At 51.0% G+C, this 18,472-nt stretch overlaps 1 protein-coding gene and 1 non-coding gene across 2 annotated transcripts in view; one reads left to right on the forward strand and one right to left on the reverse strand.

The window, feature by feature from the left end:
• LOC135974464 (maestro heat-like repeat-containing protein family member 1) overlaps positions 1 to 18,472 on the forward strand; it is a 936,803-nt gene that overhangs the window by 891,914 nt on the left and 26,417 nt on the right. The gene's annotated exons all lie outside the window — the stretch shown is intronic.
• TRNAE-CUC (transfer RNA glutamic acid (anticodon CUC)) lies at positions 11,178 to 11,249 on the reverse strand. The gene has a single exon. It is a non-coding gene; the product is annotated as a tRNA-Glu (tRNA).

Here is an 18,472-nt window from a genome sequence, read left to right on the forward strand (position 1 = left end):
GAGGCGGTCTGGCTCCCCGCCACCCCGGAGAGGGATGAGCCCTGACCAAACAGCCTACACACCCCCAATGGAAATATTTTTCCCAAGGAACTTTGATGTTATCGGTAATTACTAATGTTGGTTTATTTAACAATATTCTCACCCTTCTGCTGAGCGGTAGCAGAATTCAGGATCTTGCAGATTGGTTTCCCACTGGAAAACCAGTGATGTAGAGTCTGGGTTATTTCTTAGGCTACATCTACACTACAGGGGGGAATCGATTTAAGATATGCAAATTCAGCTACGTGAATAGCGTAGCTGAATTCGACATATCGCAGCCGACTTACCCCGCTGTGAGGACCGCGGCAAAATCGACCTCCGCGGCTTCCTGTCGACGGCGCTTACTCCCACCTCCGCTGGTGTAGTAAGAGCGTCGATTAGGGGATCCGATTCAGGCGGGTAGTGTAGACCTAGCCTTAGTGTAATGTTTTTGTTTTTACGCTATTTGCACCAGTCCTGGAACAGAGGTGACCACAGACAACATGCCGGAATCCTCCTTTTAGGGATCTCAGCCCATACGTCAGGAGCAGGACTAGCATGCAAGGACCTTCCCCCACACAGTACTTTCAGCCCAGTACCCTAAGGGTGAAAGCTGGGCCATCACCATTGAGTGGGAGCTGGGCAAGGCAGGGTACTTCTCTGTATGACATCTCTGACAAGTGTAGCTGTGATTCTCTCTAATGCTGTTGCATCATGAACTAACATCCCATATTTTCCATGCAACAGCCCTCCAGTCTGTATCCTAATAGCTGTTGCAATAGCTTCTCTATAGCTCCAGTGTCATTCCTGGGATGTGCCCTGTGGGTTGCCTGACCATTCTGTGTGTTGGATTCTCATTTCTGAGCGATTCCTGCCTCTCCCAAAGGAACAGAAAATAAATCATTTGAAATGGGAAAGGAAATCTTCAGGATTCTCAGTCTACTGAGGTGATGCACAGTGCCCACTTTTGGGGGAAACACTGTTTTAAAGTAAACTTCTTATGTTTTCTGATCTTTGCTTTGGCCAATGTTCATCCCAAGCATCACTGAGTCCTCAAATCTGTACCTGCAAAAGTGCCAGAGAGATTGTAGAAATGACAGTTTGGAAAAGTTTTCCATAAATGTGTCCTTTTATAGTCAGCTCTTTTTGAGCCCCTCCCTGGTGACAGAATGGAACCTGGACATTTGGAGGCTGCCTAACTAGTCTCCCCTATCCCTGGTCTTAGTGACTCAAGAGAGAGGGAGTGGGACAATGTATTTGAACTCACGTCCTAGATGGAAATATCTGGGGTGTGAAAAGCAGCACTAAGTACAGAGTCACTGCACGGGGTTGTTCTAAGGTAACTAACCTGTGGGCATGTCATGGTTATTACTAAGCTGAAAAGCATCACCGTTTGGAATGTCAGTAATTGGATATTTACATGGATAATGTTCAGAGTTATCCTGATTAATGACAACCAACTTTCTGGAAATGATACTAAACCTCATGCTTCAGGGCTTGAGCCAATCTCTAAGTATTAAAGATCCAGGTGAGAGCTATATGTTGGGGGGGGGGGGCAGATTATCCCACCTCTGCCTCCTGTGGTGTTCTAACACCCTCTTCTTAAACATCTGGATCTGGCCACTGTCAGGATATTGGACTAGATGGACCATGTGTCAGATTCCATGTTCCAATTCCTATGGAAACAGAATAGGTGCAACTGGGGTCATCCTGCTCAAAGCACAGACCAGAATCTGAGTTCTGGTCTACTTGAATCAGATACTAGCAGAAGAGGGAACATTTGACAAGGTCTAGCTCCAACCAGTTCTCACCCCCTCCCCCCACAGAGTTGCTTAAGTTATTTTGATATTGTCTATAGATCCATTCCATTTCTGCATTACACAGTTCTCCACACACCTGCCGTCCAGAAGCTGGTATAGAAGCACAAAGTTCTTTTTGGTTTAAAAAAAAAAAAACTCATATGAACCCAAATAAAATAGTTTGTTTCAGCCTTTGGGCAACAAACCACTTTATATGTATTTTATTATTAGCTTGATTGCAAAATTGATTGGGAAAACAATATTCTCAACTCCTTTTAGGCTTTGTTCATTTAACTTTGTAATAAGGGTGCCACTTTAACCTATCTCCCAGCTGACTAATTTTCTGTCTCCAAAGCTTTTTTTGAGAACATTGCCCAATGTAACTTCTTGATTCCTTATAAAATACTACACCTAACAAAACACTAGTTTAAATTTTTCAGAGATACCTGTCCAAGGTGGTGGCCTGTTAAAATGTAACATAATAAATATAATAAAATAATTAATTATAAGCCTATATCTGCTGCCATCTAGCGGTCATTTCAGAAAATAGCTGCCATTTTTTCCTGCTTAGAATATGCTGCTCCCTAGTGGACATCTTGCAGCTTCACTGACCTTTCCCCATTACTTTATCCTGTTCTGAAATCTATTGGTCAATATTCCTGACCCTTCCTCATTTCTTCCAATCTGCTGCCCTTAGTGTTGATTACGCAGCATGACAGTCTATTGCTCTGTTCTTACCCTCTCCTCTCTTCTAGAGTTAGCTGCAGTGGATGCTATTAGCTGCTTCTTTCCATCGTTGATGCTCTTGTGTTCCTGTTGGTCATCATTCAGTATAACAGCCCATTTCTCATCCCTTACCATATGCTACCATTTCACATTCCTTGTTCCACTGTGGTACACTTTTCCTGACTTTAATGTTGGTATCCTAGGAATGGCTTGGCTGTCTGCCTCTGATTCCCTAATTAACATGACTACAGGGATCCTCAATATCTTCATTTATACATTGCTCACTCACATATTCCTCACTTTGGTTTCTAAAGATTTTTCCAGTTCATTACATAGCATAGCAGTCCATTGCTCCACAAAGTTCTTTCCTCACCATTTACACTGATGCCTTCTAGTCTGTATTGTACAACTTTACCTCTTTCCACTTCCCTCTGCTGGTCACTTGGCAGTATGACTTCCCCTTTCTTGCCTTTCCATTTCTGCAGCTCTACAGTGGCCACTGAACAGCATCACCACACCTTTCCCATTCCTTACCTCCTGTGCCCTCTAGACACCTAAGTACACAACCTCTCATTTCTTACCTTTGGCCATGTATGGTCTATTCCATATTATAGCTGCTAGGAAATGTTCTCAATTTTAATGGAATCAATGAGCCCACAGAGTCAAAGCTGTTCACATGACCTTGTCACTGTACAACATTAAAGAGTTAAATATGGTTTGGGGTTTGGAATACAGAAATCTCAGCCTGCTTAGACTCCTCATAAGCACACTAGAAAATTCATGCAAAACATTGGAATTGTATTGATTAGTGTACAAGTTATAAAGCATGTTGAATCAGGAATTTGCTTGTATAACCACTCATCTCAATTAAAACTTATCTAAGTGCCTCTTTCAGAGATGGGATATTGGTTTGAATCCCTTCTTTTGTCAGAATCCTTAGTGGGGAAGACGGAGTTGTTGTGTTCTTGGATTTTTACTCAGCTGTGAGTTTTGTGGTCACTTTTCCTGCTTGTCAGAAAACAGACAAAATGGGGGAGAAGAGATGGGGCAGCAAAAATAGGGAGAGGGTGAATTTTTATTGACGTTGTCAGGATTTGAGGCAGCTGGTTCATGGAGAGATGCTCTGGGTTGGCAGGTTGGCCACGAGTGCTGTTGCTCAGTGTGTGGGTTCAATTCCCCAGTTTGGGACATCATCGTATTGGTCTGAGCAGAGTCTTCTCTTTCATTGGTCGTTCTGAAGCTGGGCAGGGCTGGATGGGCCGTCTCATTGCACTTATGCTTCGGGATGCAGTTGGACTCATAGTCAGGTCAAAAGAGATGGACAAAGCACAGGGTAATGCAGTAAAGTGCATGGTGGGGGGAGATGAGCAAGTGATGAAGGGAGCATATTGTGATTATGGAGAATGAAATGAGTGAAAGGGTGATGGAGAAAAAAGACAGGGTGCAAAGAACGTGTTTGTACGTGCAAGAGGGAGTGAAAGGGACAGACACACACATTCTTACCAGAGACTCTGCATGGGAAATTTCAGCTGAATTAGTTAAAATTTGCAAAAGTTATAAGTAGCTGAAAATCTCATCTGGGAAGTGTCAGGCTACCTGAACTGTAGATGTTGCTATGTGCTATATACACTGCATGTTATTAAAATGTCTACACTTCTAATTAAAATCCATTGCTTATGATTAAAGTTATGATTTTAGCACAGTTATTTTTAGTAAAAGTCCATTGATTTAAATGTTTACTGTTCCCCAGAATTATGGGGTGTGTGTCAGACTAGGGGTGTCAAACAATTATTTAATGACAGACACTGAGATTCATGAAGTTAAAGCTTTACAATCCTTATGTAACGGAGCAGGACTCACCCCTGCGGTGCCTCCTGCTGGCGTCCTGGGAATTAGCTTCTCTTCCAGCCCTGGAGCACCCCCTGCAGGCTGACATCTTGCTGCTGCTGGGCCCCCGTGTCCCTCCCAGACCCCAGTGCCCCTTTCCACTGGGGTGCTGCCCCCTGGCAGTAACCCCACTGTCTCGTGGTCTCCCCCTTCCAGGGGAACCCCCACCCTCTATCCCCACCTCGCCTAAGTCTTTGGTTACTGCCCAGTCTCCATCTTGTCCCCAGTCACTGGGGCAGACTGCAGTAGTATATAAGCCATTCATCGCAGGCAAGAGGGGTTTGGACTTACTGCCTCTGCCTACCCATGGGCCTGCCCCATGCAGCCCCAGTACCCAGTTGACCTTCCACTAAGCCTGCAGCTTGGGGGGGTTTCCAGGCCAGAGCTCCCCAGCTCCTCTTGCCTTCCCCCAGCCCTGCTCCACCTTAGGTACCCAGGTACACTCCCAGCAGCCAGGCCCTTTTCCCTCTCAAGGCGGAGGGAGAGTGTCTCTGCTCCTAGCCCACTGCCCTCTTATAAAGGACAGGTGTGCCCTTATTGGGGCATGGCCACAGCTGAGGCTGCTTCCCCAATCAGCCTGGGGCTACTTGCCCCATGCCACAGCCCTCTCCCAGGGCTGATTTCAAGCCTTTAGGGCAGGAGCGGGTGACCACCCTGCTACACTTAAAATACAAATTGTCAATATCACATCAAAATACACAAAGTTAATATCCATAAATCAAACTCTAATATGTCCTCAAGAAGCATTTTTCTTACTTTGTCCATCTGTAAATCTTGATTGGTGTTCATAGAAATATTTTTTCGGCAGTTTGTGTGTACAGTGAAATCGATGATTACCAACGCTTACCGAAAAAATCTAAATCCCTCAAAGCCTATAAATGAGCAGCTTCTAGCAATGCATTGATCAATGTGACTAGTAAGTATGTGGTTCTTTCTCTCCATTTCCTCAGAGAGAACATTTCATGTGGATAATGTTTTACATATTTGTGTAACTAGTTCATGTTAACCTAAAAAAAACCCCCAGTTAGGTAAAATTTTTGAACTGTGAAAAGTAATATATTTCCTAAGAGCTTTCCTCATGGCCTCCTTCACCTCTTTGTTTCTCAGGCTGTATATGAGAGGGTTGACCATGGGAGTCAGGACCGTGTAGAAGACAGAGAACTCTTTGCTTAGGTCTTTCAGCCTATGGGTTGCTGGAAACATATAGAAAACAGTTATGGTCCCATAGGAAAGTGTACTCACGATGAGGTGAGAGGAGCAGGTGGAAAATGCTTTTTTCCTCCCTGTGGTGGAAGGGATGCTCAGGATTTTGGAGATATAAATGTAGGATGTCACCATTAAAAGACATGGGATCAGAGAGAAAATCAAGGATAGTGTAAAAGCCAAAACTTTCATCAGATGAATGTCACTGTACGTGAGCTTCATCATTGGGACAAAATCACAAAAGAAATGGTCAATTTCATTGGGATCGCAGAAAATTAACTGACACATTGATCGTGTTGATACGATACCAGATAGGAATCCACTTATCCAAGATACAGCTGCTAGCCAGAGACAGGACCTGCTGTTCATTTGGGCTGAATAGTGCAGAGGTTTACGTATCGCTAAACACCGATCATAAGACATCGCTGCTAGGAGATGGCATTCTGTAGATGCCAGAAAAACAAAAAAGTAATATTGTGTGATGCAGCCACTAAATGAGATGGTTCTGTTCCCAGTCAGGAAACTGCCCAGCATCCTAGGCAGGATGGTGCAGGGGTAGGAGGTCTCCAAGCAGGACAAGTTCACCAGGAAGAAATACATTGGGGTGTGAAGGTGCTGATCAGGTACAACAAGCACAACAGGAGGATGTTCCTGGACATGATCACGATGTAGATCACCAGGAAAACCAGGAAGAGAAGGATCTGCAGTTCAAGGACATTACCAAATCCCAGAAGGATGTAGGCTTGTTAATTAAATGCCATAACCTAATTCTGTTTATCTAATGGCCCCATAACCAGATCTTTGATGTTTCAAAACCATTTAAGTGCCTAAAACCCATAGGCCCCTTTCAGATCTCAGCCTGATATTTCATTATCTCACCATACAAAGAAAATATCCATTAATGCAGAAACCCACTACCTCTGTAATAAAAAAAAAATCTGTCATTGTTTCATCTATTGGGGTATCCCCCGTCCACACTGGCAGGGCACTTACAGTGCTGTATCTCCCTGGGTACACTGCTGCAGATACTCCACATCTCCGAGAGGAATAACAGCTGCAGCGGAGTAGCTACGACTCACGGGTGTGAGTGTAAACGCTTGCAGCGCTGTACTAATCACCTTGTCAAGTGGCCAATCCTCTCCATTGTTGTGACCGGCTGCAGGAATGCAGAAGTGCCGGTTTCAAAGCTCGTACCACAGAGTAAAGCAAACAGTTTGCAGCTTGCTTTGGGTGAGTAAATGAATGAGCAGGGGGCCGGGAGTTCGGAACTTGCAAAATAGAGAGCTGACATGTTCCAAAAAGCACTCTCTCTCCTCCCACACTCCCTTTCACAATCCACCTCACCCCCTTGTTTTGAAAAGCATGTTGCAGCCACATGAATGCTGGGATAGCTGCCCATAATGCACCGCTCCCAACACAACTGCAAATGTTACAAGTGTGGCCACACCACTGCACTGGCAGCTGTCAGTGTGGACAGACTGCAGCGCTTTTCCCTACTCAGCTGTACGAAGACAGGTTTACCTCACAGCGCTGTACAGCTGCAAGTGTAGCCAAGCAAAACTAGGAGAGGAGTGATGGTGAAATGATTTAATTCTATGACAATGGAGACCATGGAAATAGATAATGATTCAAATTTTAACCTAAAGGACTGGGAAAGATTTGTTTACCTGATGTAAAATAAAGTTGAGTCTCTGATGTGATCTCTGGACTCTGGAGACTAGGCTATGGGATTCTTTGGCCTTGGACAAAAAGCTGGATATGAGTCAACAGTGTACCCTTGTTGCCAAGAAGGCTAACAGGCTGCTATCAAATCCTCCCTCACTCTTCTCTTCTGCAGACTAAATAAGCTCAGTTCCCTCAACCTCTCCTCAGAAGTCATGTGACCCAGCACCTTAATTATTTTCATTGCCCTCTGCTGAACTAACTCTCTCCAATTTGTCCACATCCTTTCTGTATTGAGGGGCCCCAAACTGGATGCAATACTCCAGATGTGGCCTCACCAGTGCCAAATAGAGGGGAATAATCACTTTCCTCGATCTGCTGGCAATGCTCCTACTAAACCAAACGGCAATCACAGAATTCATCATCCTGGGATTCGGGGATCTCCCTGACCTGCAAATTCTTCTCTTCCAAGTGATCTACATGGCAACCGTGGCTGGGAACACCCTCATCATGGTGCTCATTGTGGCTGACCAGCACCTTCACACCCCTATGTACTTCTTCCTGGGCAACTTGTCCTGCCTGGAGACCTGTTACACCTCAACCATCCTGCCCAGGTTGCTGGCCAGTCTCCTGACTGGGGACAAAACCATCTCAATCAGTGGCTGCTTCACGCAACTGTATTTCTTTGGTTCTCTGGCATGTACAGAATGCTATCTCCTAGCAGTGATGTCTTATGATCGGTATTTAGCGATATGTAAACCCCTGCACTATTCAACTCTTATGAATATCAGGTTTTGCCTCCAATTGGCTACTGGGTCATAGTTTGCTCACCCCTATCCTGGAGGGTGTAATTTAGTGTTCTCCCACCAGGGGGAGGTGCTGTTTGATTCATTTAGTGGGCAAAAGTCAGAGAAAGGTTTAGAGCTCTCAGAGAGGGGGCAGACAAGCCTTCCCACCCACCCCACCGTAAGACACACATTTTCACAGAGAATCAGGTCTCCCAAGGGAAAAAACTCCTCAAAGGAAATGTGCCCCCAGAAGTGTTAGAGAAGCGAATTCCTACCAGCTGAGTATTCTTCCTGGATGAGCATCTAGCTAAGCAGAAGAAGAGGTGAAAGAGTTGCACTGGGATAAATGAAAGCAGAGGAGGATTGTTCCTCCTGAGTTTTCTTTGTGTTTCTCTTGTGATCCTGACTGCTGAATCTGGAGCATAATATGAGCTCTTTTAGTGCCTTTGGTTTAGCTCAGCTTGTGACCCTGAGTACAGGGGAATCCTCCACTATCTGGTCTTGTCTCCTCAGTGCAATGGAGACTGGATCAGCCTCCTGAAGTAGCCAGCAAACCTTAGGAAGCCCAGCATAGCTCCAAAAAATGGAGTCCTTGCTCTTACTTACCTAGTGGTTAGGCTTTGGCTCTGTAGGGTTCTATTCCTGGTCAGGGAGCACAGCTATTAAATTTCTTCAATTATCACTCTCAGTTGAAAGAAATATAGCTCCCCTCTCCCAAAATGTGTTATTATATGGTTGTTTTCTGCTCTCTCTATGAACATGAAGAAAAAGTAAGGATTATAAGAAGGGGCAGAGCTGACTAACCGCCCCTTTCATGCCACTTGTGTGTAGAACTCAAGGAATCTTTCCGTTTCTGGGATGCCCAACAATACTACAGAATAAATTTAATTCCATGCATATACCTGAAGCGGTATTGTCTAACTAATAGGTGGCTTTTTTGGAAAACAGCCATCTCCACAGAGGTCATGGATTTGTCGGAGATTGGTTGTAACTGACAAAGGGGCACTGTTCATTTTTCTACTAGGAATTAAATGTCTTTGTTCCATTTTATCTGTTGCTTTGGTAGAGCGTCTACCAAAGGCTAAGGTGGGTGAAGTAATAGCTTTTATTGGACCAGCTTCTGTTGGGGAGAGACACAAGCTTTCCTGGGAGCTACATGGCTACAGTGACATCGCAAACACCCATAAAACATGATCGAGTTCTTCTTTCACACTCACATGCATCACTTATTAGCCCACATACCATTTCTTCTCCACATTTTGAGGTTACCTTTTGAGTGTAATGTCATCATTGATTAAAATTCCAAATGGCCAATTAGCAAGCACCAACATAAAAACCAGCCGATTATTAATCTGCCCCATGGCTAACTCCCATCTCTGCCTTACTTTAGAAAATATTTGCACATAGACATTTGCATATAGGGAAAGTTTTAATTGTGCCTGTTTCAGCCTAGAAAGAGAGAGTGGTAAGCTAAATTGCTCAGACACACATTTCCTCATCTCTATGAAAGAAAGAATTGGCAAGAAATGAAGAAAGTATATCCAACATAAATGATTCTGAACTTTCCTTTGAAATATGAGGTGCAATAAATAAATTAGTAGTCCCATAAGTGAACTGATGTAAGTGAGAGGAAGAAGGACATAGGAAAGGACTGTAAAAGCTGGTGGGGCCATGGAGTGGGCAGCCATGGCATTTCCCCATCTGCTGCTCCTGCCAGGGGTTGTGGCTACTTCTCAGCTCCCAGTCCCCATTGACTGCTCACGCAGCTGGTCAGAGCTACCGGGGCAGCTCTGGGCCCAACAGAGCTCTCACACAGCCCCAGAGAGGTGGGTGGCCTGCTGAGGTGAGTCAGGGGGTGGAGGTGCAACTCCTTCCCTGGGCCCAGAGCTAGTCAGTCCGGCCAGGCCTTCCCCACCACTCTTAAAATAGAAGTCAAACTATGCCTATGCCCAAGAGTTTCCACCTAGAGCCCCAAGCCTTTCTACAGCACAGATAATTTGTATACACATTCACCCTGAGCCAAATTTGCAGGTTTTCTGGAGCCTTGTGAGTTCTGAGGTGTTTTAGTCTCCCTGCTGACTTATTATGAGAATAAAAGATAGACACCAGAACTGAGGCAGAATACAGACACAGCATTATGAGAAAACAATGGTGAACCTCAAACTCCTGCAATGTGGGCTAGATAGTCAAGTAGTCAGCATCCACCAACTGTACCTTTTTTTTTTTTTTTTCCAAAATAGCTCAGCACTGAGTGTGTTGAGACCTTCTGAAAAACTGGCCAGAAATTTAGGTGCCTAACGGGGAGCTGAATTTTTCTGAAAATCTGGCGCTAGTGGTGGGAGTGAGATCTTTTGAAAATTCTGGTCAATATGTCTGGAAGTTCTAAGAACCATCACAGCTTTTAACATTTTCTGGAACATGATGAGAAAAATAGAGATGTTGTCCTTGACTTACAATCACAATGTTTCACCTTGATCCCAGGTTTCAACAAAATTGATTTTGTTTTTATATGCAATGTGAAACAAACACCTCTCTGTAGACATTTGGACAGAGAAAAAGAAATATATATGACACTAACCCACATTGCCTTGCATGCATAGCCCCCTGAGCAAGATGGTAGCCAGTATTCTACAGGTGGAAGGCTATGCACTATTGTTCACCCTCAGCAGTTAGACCTCAGGAATGGAAGAGGCCAATGATCCTGAGTCTCTCCAGATGGTTAATTTTGAAGACTTTTTCTATAGAGCTGTGTGAAAGGTTTTTGCATGAATATTTTATTTACTGAAATATTTTGATTGACAAAAATAACTTTTTGTTTTAGTTTTGTTTTAACAAAAAAACTGAAAAAAATTCATCTTGGGTCAACCTAGATTGTTATTATTATTGTTATTATAATTTTGGTTAGGCTAGCTAGCAAGCAAAAGAATAAGTGATTTCCACAGCTCTATTTGTATAAAAGGTCCTCAGTGGGAAGAGGCCTCCACAATCTGCTCTGAGGCACCTGGAAGGTTCAATTTTGAAATGGTCTCCAAAGACCTTCCCAGCATCATGAAGAATCCTGATTTTCTTTTGATTGAAAGTTGAAAAAGTCTGCTTTCCTGACCAGGAATCGAACCTGGGCCACAGCAGTGAGAGCACCAAATCCTAACCACTAGACCACCAGGGAGGTCTTATTATAAGCTTTTGTTACCTGTCCTAGGCTTACGCAGTCTACCTTATCTCCAAGTTGTGAATCTGGTCCATTCTCTGTTGCCCAGAAAGGACAACAAGAGGGAATGAAGGAACCTCAGGGTCACAGCCTGCCCTGAGCCCAACCAAAGGCTACTGAAACAAACTCCACTTAAGTTTCAGCCTCCTACACCAGCATCACAAGAATAACACAAACAAATCTCAAGAGGAGCAAGCCTCGTCTGCTTTCATTTACACCTGTGCAGCCCTCTCAGCTTCTTCTTCTGCCTACTTAGAGCCTCTTCCAGGAAGACACATGGGGCTGACAGTAATTCTGTCCTAAAAGCAAGGGAGGGGTTTCGATACTACCTCACAGAAGCTGACAGGAGTTTGATTCTGTGTGACAAAGCCCTGCTCCTAATTTGTCAATTCCATACACTCAGGAAGCAGCCAAAGGGCTGAACACCCCTGCTCTTCTCTCCTTGGCCTCATCAGGTGTCCTAGGCCCTTCCCCACAAATACCTTCACCAGAAGCTGGAGGCCCAAGTACCTGCAGGTTTCCCTCACCCACCTCCTAAAGGAAACAGTCACCCCCTTCTCTGACATTCCTGCGGCCAAGTTTCCTTTGAGGAGCTTCTCCCCAGGGGGACCTGATGCCCTGCAAAAATGTGAACCGTCTTGTCTGCCCCCTCTCGGGAAGCGGTGACTTTCCCACATTAGATCAGTTAAACAGTCCCTCCCCCTGATGGAAAAACACTAAATCCCCCTCTCCAGGAGTTCATCTATTTCTAGGGCATGATACTAACAAACAGCACAGAACGGAGCGGTCCGTTCACATTAAACGGCGTCTCAACAGGATGATGGGGGGAAAGTTAAATGACTCAACACCACTTGAGCAAGTGAATAATGACGCTCAGTGGCCCAAAAGGTTAATTGTCTTCAGGGCCGGCTTTAGGAAGGGCGGGGCCCAATTCGAACATTTTTCGTGGGGCCCCGGCAGGGATGACTAACAAAAAAAATAATGGAAAAAAAAGCCTTTCATTTCTTCCATGTATTGTTTACTTTCCATAACTATATAAATAATAAAATTATATATTATGTACATTGCATCACATATGCTGTTGATCGGTTATTAATGAGCTCCGTTTCACGTATGTGGGTCCCCGCCACTCCCTGGGGGTGTGCTAGGGTGACCAGATGTCCTGATTTTATAGGGACAGTCCTGATTTTTGGGTCTTTTTCTTATAGGATCCTATTATCCCCCACCCCCGTCCCGATTTTTCACACTTGCTGTCTGGTCACCCTAGTGGTGTGCACATGTGTGGGTCCCAGCTGCTCCCTGCCCCCCTCATTGAAGCAGGTGTGCAGGGTTACTGCCCTGGGAACTGCAGGGCACCAGTGGACATGGGGCTGGCTGGAGGCAGGGCAGGGGCTCACTGGAGGTAGGGTCTGGCTGCAGGCAGGGCAAGGGGTGCGGGGCTGGCTGGAGACAGGGGTGTGTGGGGCTGGCTGGCTTTGGGCAGGGCCGCAGGGGGGGTGCGGCAGGGGTTGCCTGGAGAGAGGGCAGGGGGTGCGGCAGAGGCTGGCTGTAAGCAGGGGGTGCAGGGCTGGCTGCAGGCAGGGCAGGGGGGCGGGGCTGGGGCGGGCAGAACAGGGGGTGCAGGGCTGGCTGGAGACGGGGCTGGCTGCGGGCAGGGCAGGGGGTGCGTGGCTGGTGCGGGGACGGGGTGCAGCAGAGGCAGCTGGAGCCCTGGCCCTTTAAATAGCCCCCGAGTCACCCCGCTATCCCAGGGCTCTGGGGGCTATTTAAAGGGCCCAGGGCTCCCCTGCTTCTACCGCCCCGGCCCTTTAAATAGCCGTGGGAGCCCTGGGGAAGCAGCGGGGCTCCAGTGGCTATTTAAAGGGCCTGGGCGGTAGAGGCAGCGGGAGCCCCGGACTTTTTAAATAGCCCCCAGAGCCCCGCAGCCCTACCCCAGGGCTCCAGCAGTGGGGGTCTGGTAGCAATTTAAAGGGCCTGGGGCTCCGGCCCCTGCTGGGAGCCCTAGGTCCTTTAAATTGCCCCCTGGGGAAGCCGGGCCACCCTGGTACAGCACACCGGCTCTTGCCGGTACACCGTACCGGGGCTTGGGCCCGGGGCCCGATTCAGGGGAATTGGTTGAATTGGCCTAAAGCCGGCCCTGGTGGGGGTATGGCCACAGAACCGCAGGGAGGGGAACCCTGAGGTGTGGGGGCTGGGTGGGTACTGGGAGTTCCTCCTGAAGGGACGGGGGTTGGCCAAGGTCACTCAGCCCCGGGGTGTGGGAGGGGGACAGGCTGAGGGCACTCAGAGCCCCAGGAAGTGGGGGGGGGCTGAGGGGAGGGACTGGCCAGGGGCACTCAGAGCTCGGGGGGGGGGCTGTCCGGGGGGGCACTCACAGCCCCAGGAGGTGGGTGGGGGAGGGGCACACAGGATTTCAGGAATTCCCTGGCAGTGAAGAGCTGCTGGCGGCAGGGAGGAGCCAGCCGTGACAATCCCCACTTCGGATCCCTGGCTGGACTAGTGGCTATGGGGGCCCGTGGCCAAGCTGCAGCGGAAGGTGACCTGAAGGAAATGCCTCGGCCTCGGCCTCCGGCTAGGAAGGGCCTGGGCCAGACAATGACCCACCGCGCAGTGTCCCAGCTCCCTGCCCCACACCTGCGGGGCACGGCCCCTCCTCTGTAGGGAGGTTGGCATGTACCTTAGTGCTGCTTCCTCCATCCCCAAAGGCCTCTCCCAGCCAGTCTCTGGCAACCCCTGCCGTTCAATACACACATTACCCTGCTGTGACATACCGGGGGGGGGACCCCTCGGGGATGGGGGGGCTGTCACACAGCTGGGCAATTTAACCCGGCTGGGCCGGGGTGACTGTCTCCCTGGAGCTGGGGTCTCAGCCCAGGTGTCTCTCTGCCCTTCCCCCAAGTCGCCCCCGGGCAAGGTGGGAGCGCCCCACGTTGGGTTCCAGCCCCACATTCACACCCACAAGTGCTGGTGGGTTCCAATCCCAGCTGAACACGCCCACCCGGCCCTAGTGCGGAGCAGAAGGGCCCAGCGCTGCCCCACAGACCCTCTGGCTCTCCGAGCCCACTCTTACCCATCACCGCAGCACGTCTGGCTCAGGCTGAACGCTGCTCCTCTGTGCAGAGAGGCTGGCACTTCTCGCTCCTGCCGTACGAGGGGCAGGTGCTGCTACCAACTGCTCCCCCTAACCCCCGCCCTGCTGCGCTCTGGGGATGCTGCCCTGCTGTGGAGCTCTCAGGTGTCTTGAACTGGAATTTGTTTGGAGAGAAACTGCTAAGGAGCCTTATCAGCCCCGAGCAGAGAGTACCTGGGAGCCTGCCTGGGTCGGGCGGGTCTGGTACAGCCTCCCCCCAGATAAGGCTCTTCCCTGGACCTGCCACCCATTGGAATCTGGAACAATTCCCTCCGAGGTAACACCCGGGGCAGCCAGGGCAGGGCAGGGCACGGCCTGCTCCCCTGGAGCGTTAGGGCTTTCAGGATTCAGAGGTGTCCGCGGAGCAGGTTTTGATTGTACGTTAAAGCAGTGAAGAAAGTTGTGGGGGCAGAGGAATTGGGTGCTGTGGCCCCCCCATGCCTGGGGCCTATTTGAAAGGCAGCTGTCACTCTGTCCCCTTTATCGGGAGTGCCCACTACACCCATCTCATGTAGTCCTCCGCACGAGAAGGGGGAGCATGTTCCCAGCTGAACGGCGTTCGTCCAGGACTCACCGACCCCTATTCCAGGATGGGGGAGTGACCTGAGAGAGAGGTCACCATGTAGCCTGCAATTACCAGTGGCTTCTGGATTCCTCTGGGAAAGGGTTAACCAGGGGCTTAGTTTAGTCCACACTTGGCTTTCTCGGCAGTGCTGGACTCTGGTGGCAGGGAGGGGTCCAGCTCGCACCCTTTCACCTGGCAGGGAAAGTGACCTAAAGGTTAGGATGTTCTCACAGGCTATCGTAGTTACTGGGACCTTGGCAGGGAGGATTGGTGGCTTGTGGGGCATCGGATACCTCCCCTCCTCCTAGAGCTGTGCAGTAACCAGTACATTACCCCTGCGAGGAGAGGGTTTCGGGGACCCTGGGATCTTGGGAGCCAGGGCTTCTCTCAGCAGCCTGGAAGCCCAGGCCCCCCATCAGCCTGTCAAGCAGGTGGGCAGGCGGGCTAGCTGGCAGGGAGCCAAGCAGCTTTCCGTGCGAAACCTGCCTGCTTTCTGTCTGAAGGTTTGTCCAAATCGACGTGTTCCCACGAAACATTTGGATTTTGACAAGCTGGCAATTTCTGATGGAAAAACAGTTCCACTGGCAAATTCTGACCAGCGCCTCTCCTGACCGCACAGCTCCCTGCATCTTTGCTGAGCGTGGAATCAGAATGGACTTGACACAGGTGGTTGTGCCCTGGGATGCCATCTCAGCCCAGCTCCCCCAGTGCTCCGGCGCTCACATTCTCCTAGTGGTGACGTCTGACCCTGGGGAGATGAAAGGCCTCTGCAGGTTGTTTCCTGCAGTGTGAGCTTTGGCTGCAGGCTTCTGTCCCCAGCCATGCCAGGAAGGAATCTGTCTAGCCAGGCTGGGCGTCCTCCCTCATCTGTGGTCAGAGGTCACACGGGCCCTTCCAGTGACAAGGTGGCAGCATCTGGCCCTGGGAAAACAGACATCTGCTGTGTGCTCACCCCAGAGATTTCTTTCTTTCTGCAAACTGAAGAGGCCTCTCTCCTGTAGCCTCAGCAGAGGCTGCGAGGAGGCCAGCAGGCCCTGTGGCCCCCCCGCAGACTGGGGGAGGCCCTGACCAGTAGCTCTAAAGGTCAGAAGACCCCACAGGACAGGTGGGGAAAGGGACTGTGATGTTACGTTGCTGTTCCATGGTTCCTTTCTCCTCAGCTGAAGAAGAAACTGAGCCCTGAAGCAAGGCAGCAGACTGGCTTGTCCGTGCGGCTGACCCAGTATTCACCAGAGGGGGGAGAAGGAACAGTGAGGCTGGTGGGTTCCTTCTTCTAAAAAGAAAACAAATCAGAGCATGTTTTTACATCTGGCTTTTGACTCCCCGGCCAATGGGTGTGATCATTCCAGGTAGAAAAGTCAGCCTGTAATGCCCGGCTCCTGCTGGCTGCTCCGATGGAGACTCCACTTCCCCTCTCCTCCCCGTAAGGCAGGGGAACTGCCAGCCACTGCCTGGTACTGTCTGCACCCAGCAGCAACACTCCTCTGCCTCCCGCTGCCCTCTCCTCTGCTGAGGTCCCCCGTGCCCTGCCCTGGCACCCTCTCTGCTATGGGGTCAGACATGCGGGGAGAGCAGGGCAGGTCTGTGCCCTCAGCCTTGGGGCTCTCGCACAGAGCTCTGCCCGCAGGCCCAGCCCTGAACATCACGGCGTCAAAGGAACTTCTCCCACTATCACAGCAGCTCCTCCTGTTGGTGCCCAAAGCCCGGGACTCGCACTCAGGCCCTGAAAGCAGGGCCGGCTCCAGGCACCAGCCGACCAAGCACATGCTTGGGGCGGCACCTGGTAAGGGGCGGCCAATCTTGGGGTGGTGGGGTTTTTTGGGGGGAGGGGGAGTTTGGTCGCTGGGGGTGGGGTGGGTTGTTTTTGTTTTGTCGGCTGGGCGTGTAGGGGGCACTGGGGGGGGTGGGATTCGGCAGCAGTGCTCCGGGCGGGGGGGGGTGGCGGCACGGCGGGGTGCTCCGTGGGGGCGGGGGCGCTGTTTGGCAGCGCGGCTCGGTGGTGGAGTGTTTGGTGGCGCAGCGCTTGGCGGGAGATATGTGTGGTGGTGGGAGGGTTCAGCAGCACGGCGCGGCGCTCTGCGGGGGCGGTGTTCGGTGGCGCTCGGTCGGGGGGTTCGACGGCACGGCATTTGGCGGCGCTCCGCGGGGGGGGGTGTTCAGCTACGCGGCACTCCGCGGGGGGTTGGGGGGGTCGGCGGCGCTCCGCGGGGGGTGGGTGTTTGGCGGCGCTCTGCGGGAGGGGGGTGTTTGGATGTGTGGCGCTCCTCGGGGGGCCTGAGGGGTTTGGCGGTGTGGCGCTCCGTGGGGGTGGGGTGTGTTCGGCAGCGCTCCGTGGGGGGGGCGGTGTTTGGCGGCGCTCTGCGGGGGGGGGGTGTTTGGATGCGCGGCGCTCCGCGGGGGGCTGGGGGGTTCGGCGGTGTAGCGCTCCGCGGGGGTGGGGTGTGTTCAGCAGCGCTCTGCGGTGGGGGGGTGTTCGGCGGCGCTTTGCAGGGGGCGGGGTGTTCGGCTACGCAGCGCTCCGCGGAGGTGGGGTGGGGTGGCGTCGTGGTTCTGAGGGCGTGTGTTATGGCGGCGCTATGGAGGGCGGCACTCTTTTTTTTTGCTTGGGGCGGCAAAAAAGTTAGAGCCAGCCCTGCCTGAGAGTTGGGAACGTTGCAGGACAGCCCAGCCCTGGCTGCTGGGAGAGGAAGGCCACCCCACCTCCCTGGCTGGGAGAGTTGCCGTGATCCCCCCATCTGCCAGCCCCAGCACTGTCCTCTGTGCACAAACCCTAGCCTCTCCCCTGCCCCCCACCTCTCCCTGAGCCTCCCTCCTGCCTCCCTTAGCCTCCTTCCTGTCCCCATCCCCCTGTACCCCCCTCAGCCTCCCTCGGCTCCCCACACCCTGGCCCCCTTAACCTTCCCCCACATTCTTCTGCCCCTGCCCCCACATGCCCCTGCACCTCCCTCAGCCGCTCTTATATCCCACATGATCACCTCCAACCCCCTCAGCCTTCCCTCTGCCCCATCCCCATGCCCCCCTCAGCCTTCCCCCCTGCCCCCCACACTCCCTGGCCCCCTCAGCCTTCTCCCTGCCCCCCACACCCACTACCCCTGTCAGCGTTCCCCCTGCACACTCTGTCTCCCTCATGCCCATATCCCTCTGTCCCCCTCAGCCTGCCCCCTATCCCTGCCCCCACATCCCCCTGCAACCCGCTCAGCCTTCCCCCCACATCCCCTCACAGTCCCCATGCGCTGTCCAGGCCCTGAACCATGGCCTCAGCCAGTCTGCCTGTGGGCTCGGCTTCAGCCTCCTGGAGCCCAGCAGGAGGTGGCCGCCAGCGTCAGGAGGGCAGCCTGCCTGCCACGTGCAGACAGAGCGTGGGGACGGGGCGGCCCTCGTGCAGGCCTCAGCCCCACTGGCAGCAGTGGGAGATGGCGCCATTTTGATGAAGGGACAATTGGCGCCTTTGGCCACATTTCCATGGGACAGGTGAGAAGCCCCCAC

The sequence above is a fragment of the Chrysemys picta genome, chromosome 12 (genome assembly GCF_011386835.1).
Source record: "Chrysemys picta bellii isolate R12L10 chromosome 12, ASM1138683v2, whole genome shotgun sequence".
Lineage (NCBI taxonomy): Eukaryota > Metazoa > Chordata > Testudines > Emydidae > Chrysemys > Chrysemys picta.